The following is a 6,350-nucleotide window of genomic DNA, read 5'->3' as shown; positions in this document are numbered from 1 at the left end:
CCTGCTGAAATAGGAATTTGCTGGTACTTTCCAACTTCTAACCAAAATGTGGAACTTCCTATGGTCCCAGCTGGGCACCACTTCCCTTCTGCCACCTACCCCTTTGCCCCTTAGCCAGTGGGTGCCCTGACCTGGGCCCTCTCATTGTCAGCTCCTCCCTCCTCCAGTCTTAGGCCTGCATCCCAATTTAGGGGTGTCCCCTGTCACTTCCCAACCCTAAAGTCCAAGGCCTGCATCCCAAATTAGGGGTGTCCCTTGTCACTTCCTGACCCCAAAACCCCGTGGGATCCAGTACCAGATGCAGCCCCACCGAACAAGCTCCTCTCCCTAGGCCCATCCCCACACACACACCTTCCAGAATAGGTGTGTGGGCCTGGATGACTCAGGCACTGAAAAGAACCCAGAACCAGGTCAGACACACCCAGGTTCAAATCTCAGCTCTGATCCAATTAGCTGTGTGGCCTCAGGCTAGTCACCTCACCTCTCTGACCCTGCCTTTTCAAACCACTACGCTGCATTCACAGCTGGGTCTCATATTTGATATTCCATTAGGCCATGAAAGACCTCCTCAGTGCCCCAAGTCAGACCACAAAATTCCTGGATCTCCTAGATTTCAGGTGGGGAGAAACAGAAAGATACCTGTTTCACTCTGCCTTGTTGAAAGAGGGTTCCTAACAGGCTCCGGTGCCTACAGGCAGGGTCCCTTAACACAAGATCTCGGTCAATTAACTGAGGAGTGAAGAAAAGCGATATTGTCACTGGGATGCTTTGTCCACAAGCCAGCCGGCCTCAGAGGCCTCTAAAGAAGAAAGTACCTTTGCCTGAGGGCTTAGACCTCCTGGGCTTAATCCAGCCCAGGTGGACACAGGAAGCCATCCACAGGAGGCCAGGAGCTGGCCAAGCAGAGGGAGAAGGGGAACGCAGGCAAGCCAGTGCCAGGGCCTGGAGGTCAGAGGGCACTAGCCTCCTAAGAGACGGACCCATTCCCAAGGCTGCAGATAACTGATAATCAGGATGACGGACTCCTGAATCTGTACCCCACCCTGGCCTCTCCCCTGGATGCCAGACCCCGGCCCATGGATGTTTAACTTGGCATCACAAACTTAAAGCAGTAAAGCCAACTCTTGTTGTTCTCCCCCTTGCTGTTCTTTCTCCCCCATTTTCCCACTTTCTCAGGCCAAACATCTGACTTCAGAGCCCGCGCATTTAATCGCCCCATGTGAGTTCCCAGGGGGCTTGCTGCCAGCTGGCACCGCAGCTTCAGAGAATCCCCAGTCCTCCAGGGAGGAGGCTGGGATAGTGGATGGAGAAGGGCGTGGTACACCTGGGGCCAACCACCCAAGAGAGGAAGAGAGAGGGTGTGGGCAATGCTTGAGCAACAGGAGGACTGAGGGCGCGGGGGCAGGCGTCTGAAACATGATCCCTCCTAGGATGCCTCCCAGAAGCCTCCTTAGACTCAGCTAAACTCACAGAGGCCTAGTGTGAATCGTCTCAATGAATTTTTGTGACTGTTGGTGTTGTTAAAAAAAATTATTTTTTCAAACAGAGGATGTGACGTGCTACAGGTCAGAGGCATCCCAGAAACAGAGCCTTCGGGGCAGGAAAGCCAGGGGTCAGCAGAAATCCTAGAGAGGCCTTGGGATCCCTCAGAAATGGGATAGAGGTGAAAGCAGAAGAAGAGACATTTGGGGAAATTTTATCACAATCACAAACAGATAACATCTCAGATAACACCTAGTTTACATTAAGAAGTGAAGGGGCAGGACATTATAACAATAGAAACAGGGTAATTAATATTAGAAATGCTACTAACAGGGGTACTACAGACAGGCCCAAGTGCTTTCCAATCAACAAAAAGATAAAAGCAACCTTGACACTAAATAAAAGGTAGTACCAGTTATTCTCTCGTGTGTGTGTGTGTGTGTGTGTGTGTGTGTGTGTGGTATATTAGTGTGTATATACATGTAAATACATGTATATGTATATATGTATGTGAATATCAGCATGTTATATACCTCTGCATGTATGATGCATATCAGTGTGTGCATATATATCGGCATATATACATATATATCGGCATATATACATATATATCAGCATATGTGATATATATTAGTAGAGAAACATCTCCAGCTTTTTTCCTTAGAAACTTTTTTTTTTGGCCACACCATGAGGCTTGCGGGATCTTAGTTCCCCGACCAGGGATCAAATCTGGGCCCCAGCAGTGAAAGCACCGAGTCCTAACCATTGGACCGCCAGGGAATTCCCAGAAACATTTTTTTTTAATTGAAATATAGTTAATTTACAATGTTGTGTTAACTTCTGCTGTACAGCTAAGTGATTCAGTTTTACATATATATTCTTTTTTTATATTCTTTTCCATTATGGTTCCCTGTGCTGTACAGTAGGACCTTGCTGTTTATCCACTCTCTATATAATAGTTTACATCTGCTAACACCAAACTCCCACTCCATCCCTCCGCCACCTCCCCTCCCCCTCGGCAACCACAAGGCTGTTCTCTATGTCTGTGAGTTTGTCCTTAGAAACATTTTTTCACTGAAACCTGGAATAGATACAAATCATCAAATTCAAACTTCTGAGATTCATGAGGTTTCCTAACCAGTCTAGGGGATTCCCTCAAGTTCAAGGCTTTCTTTTTTTTTTTTTACTTCCTTTATTGCAACATTTGCTTTAGTCCTGTGGTCTGGAACAGAACCCACAATATCTCCAAGTATTCTCATACTTCTTTTTCTTTTTTAATATTTGAATTTTATATTTTTATACAGCAGGTTCTTATTAGTTATCGATTTTATACATATTAGTGTATGTATGTCAATCCCAATCTCCCAATTCATCACAGCACCCAAGCTCAAGGCTTAACCAGACTTTGCAGAAGGGGTGCACTAGCCAGTGCTCCCCCATGATACAGAGAGGACACTGAGTCCACACTTGGATGACCACAGGGCTCAGCAATGTCTTCAGTTCCTGTGAAGCGGGGTGGAGCAGAGGGAAAGGGAAGAAGCACAGACTGGGTGCCAGCACTTAAACCTTTACCAGTTTATGATCCCATTTTGCAGATGAGGAAACAAGCCCAGAAGGGTGTGCTACATAATGGCTGTTGAAAAAAAAAAAAAAAAGATGGCTCTAAGATAGGTGCAAAGCTCAATGAGGACAGGGACTGCCTGTGTCTGTCTTGTTCACCGCAGCATCTCCAGGGCCTAGCACAGGTGGTCAAAAACATTTGTTGGATGGATGGATGGACTGGGTGCACCCGTCTTCCAAACCTCAAACCAACTCTCTGTTGCCTCAAAGCCAGTGGGTGCCACTTTCCTTCCTCCCCTCTCCTGCAACCTCCTCTCCCCCATGGCTAGTACATGCTCTACCCCAGCCTCTCACTCACCCCCTCTCCAAGCTGGTCTTGGGATGTTTCAGGACATTTGTGGTCATGTGCTGCCACCTACAGGGAGTCTTTGGTACTGCAGAGAGGAGCCCTGTTTGACTCAGGTCTCACATTATGCAGAAAGAGAAACAAGCATGAAAACGCATTTGGCAAGGACTTGGTAAAGGCCACGGTAAACTGGGGGATGGTTTAGGTTTAGAATCTTCTTTCAAAAGAGGAAAACACTGTGCTCATTCAGGTACAATGAGCCCAGGGATGTTAGGTTAGGTAGAGCAGGAGAGGGCAGGGGGAGGGAACAATGAGGTGCAGGAAGGAGCTTCTGTCTAGGAGTCGCTTATTCCACTCCAAAACAGCCCTGCGACGTGTGTGCCCAGTTAGCGTTATTACTTTAAATAAGAAAAGGGAATCTGTAAAGGCAATTTGGAAAGGCAATTTGAAAAGAGCTTAATAAACAGGCCTTAGAAAACAGGAACCAGGACTGCTCAGAAGATCCCAGCCAGAGGGACCCAGGAGCTCTCTCAAGGGTTCCAACCCCTGATGCGGACGTGTCTCTACAAAAGAGGCAAATCCCTGCAATGGAGTCTGTCGGGGCAGCCTGATTGTGGCCACCTCGGAGCTGGTGTCCAGGATTGGCAGGCCCAGAACTGCAAAGTGTCAGATAAGAGTCATCACCCCAAGGAAGGGATGCTGAACTTGAAAGCAACAGCTGTCCCCATTTCACAGGTGAGGAAACTGGGTCTCGGCTTTGATATCTGGTGCTGTTGCTTGGGTCCTTTGTATGTTGCAAGGAGAGCAACATTCTCAGGTTTCATTACAAGATTGAGAAAACCAAAGTCTTAGCCACCCAATAAGCCTCCCAGAGGCTGGAACAGCTTTGGGTTAGAGCAGTAGCTCTAGTCAGCTGTCAGCAGCTCTGTAACTCAGGGGCACCCCAGTTCGGCACTCTGCGCTCCACCGTCATGGTGACTCAGCACCTCTGGGTCTTGGCCTGTCCCTCTGCTGTCCCCACTCTTCTCTCTGTCTCATTTCTGCTGACTCACAATTCCTGTTCATTCATGGCTCCTACTCACCCATCACTTAGGTTGACCCAAGGCCTTCTACTTAGAACTTTCCTTCTGTGTGTCTCTCTGCTTCTGCCCCTGATGCTGACACTAATCCTTTCTCCATGTCTCAGATTCAGATTCTGCAGAAGAAAGAATCTGAATTGTTCAGTTGGTCCCCATTATCCCTCTGAGCTGGATTTCTCACACTGGGCCACATCACAATCCTGACCAGCCTAGATGTTGCCTGTCTGTAGCGGGGTTACACTCCTGTCCAAACAGCTGTATCCTGGATCCTAAGGGCGAAGTGGGTAACTCAGAGCAAAGAACCCCTCTGAAGTGGCTGTGGATGTGGAGGGTACGCAGATACAGCAGGCTCCTCTACAAGCCTGCTTGTACATGGCAGGACCAGGGTTTGAGCCCAGGTTTTCTGGTTCCAAGTCCTTCCCAACTAAGTACACAGGCTGTCCTGCCCCCTGGGATCAAGAAATAATAATAAGGGGCTTCCCTGGTGGTGCAGTGGTTGAGAGTCCACCTGCCGATGCAGGGGACGCAGGCTCGTGCTCCGGTCCGGGAAGCTCCCACATGCCACGGAGCGGCTGGGCCCGTGAGCCATGGCCGCTGAGCCTGTGCGTCCGGAGCCTGTGCTCCGCAACGGGAGAGGCCACATAGCGAGAGGCCCGCGTACCGCAAAAAAAAAAAAAGAAAAAGAAAAAAGAATAAGGGAATTCCCTGGTGGCCTAATGGTTAGGACTCTGTGCTTTCACTGTCGTGGTCTGGGTTCGATCCTGCAAGCCATGAAGCATGGCAGAAAAAAAAAAAAAGAAATAATAATAACTAACACTGACTAAGCACCGTATGCCAAGCACCATTCTAGCTTTCCACTGAATATATCAATCCTGACTGCAATCCCTCTTTAATTGTGTCCATTTCACAGAAAGGAAAACGCATCTATAAAGACTAAATAACAGGCTCAAAGTTACACTCCCAGTAAGTGGCAAAAAGTGATCTGAACCCAGGCCTGTTTGAGTTTATAAAGGAGAAGGAAAAGGAATACAAAGAGAGACCTTTGCTGGTAGAAACCTATAATTGCCTAGATTTGCACCTTCTGATATGGAACCACTAACCAAATGTGCTATTGAGCACTTGATATGTGCCTAATCCAAAGTGATGTGCTGTGACTGTAAAACAAACACCAGATTTCAAGGATTTGTTAACAAAAAAGGAATTAAAATATCTCATTAATAATGTCTTACATTGAATGAGAATAACGTTTACCTTTTGGGAGAGTTAATAACTGCTAGTGGACATCAACTCCATTAGTAATAATACCAGTTTCAGGGGTGGCAGTAATGCCTACATAATAACATTGTGTAATATATACTTATCAAGCTCTATACTTAATTCCTGTTTTATTTCAATAAATACTCTCATAAAAAAATAATAAAGTTTGGGCTTCCCTGGTGGTGCAGCAGTTGAGAATCTGCCTGCTAATGCAGGGGACACGGGTTCGAGCCCTGGTCTGGGAGGATCCCACATGCCGCGGAGCAACTGGACCCGTGAGCCACAGCTGCTGAGCCTGCGTGTCTGGAGCCTGTGCTCCGCAACAGGAGAGGCCGCGATAGTGAGAGGCCCGCGCACCGCGATGAAGAGTGGCCCCCGCTTGCCACACCTAGAGGAAGCCCTCACACAGAAACGAAGACCCAACACAGCAAAAATAAATTAATTAATTAATAAACTCCTACCCCCAACATCTTCTTTAAAATAATAATAATAATAATAATAATAATGTTTTACATTGACTGCAGTTTTAAATGATACTATTTTGGATATTTTGAGTTAAATAAAATATATTAGTAAAATTAACTTTACCTATTTCTTTTTACTTTTTTTTTTTTTTTTTTTTTTTT

Source organism: Lipotes vexillifer, unplaced genomic scaffold, assembly GCF_000442215.2.
Source record: "Lipotes vexillifer unplaced genomic scaffold, Lipotes_vexillifer_v1.1 scaffold232, whole genome shotgun sequence".
NCBI classification, from domain to species: Eukaryota; Metazoa; Chordata; class Mammalia; order Artiodactyla; family Lipotidae; genus Lipotes; species Lipotes vexillifer.
Note: the sequence above shows the minus strand (reverse complement) of the source record.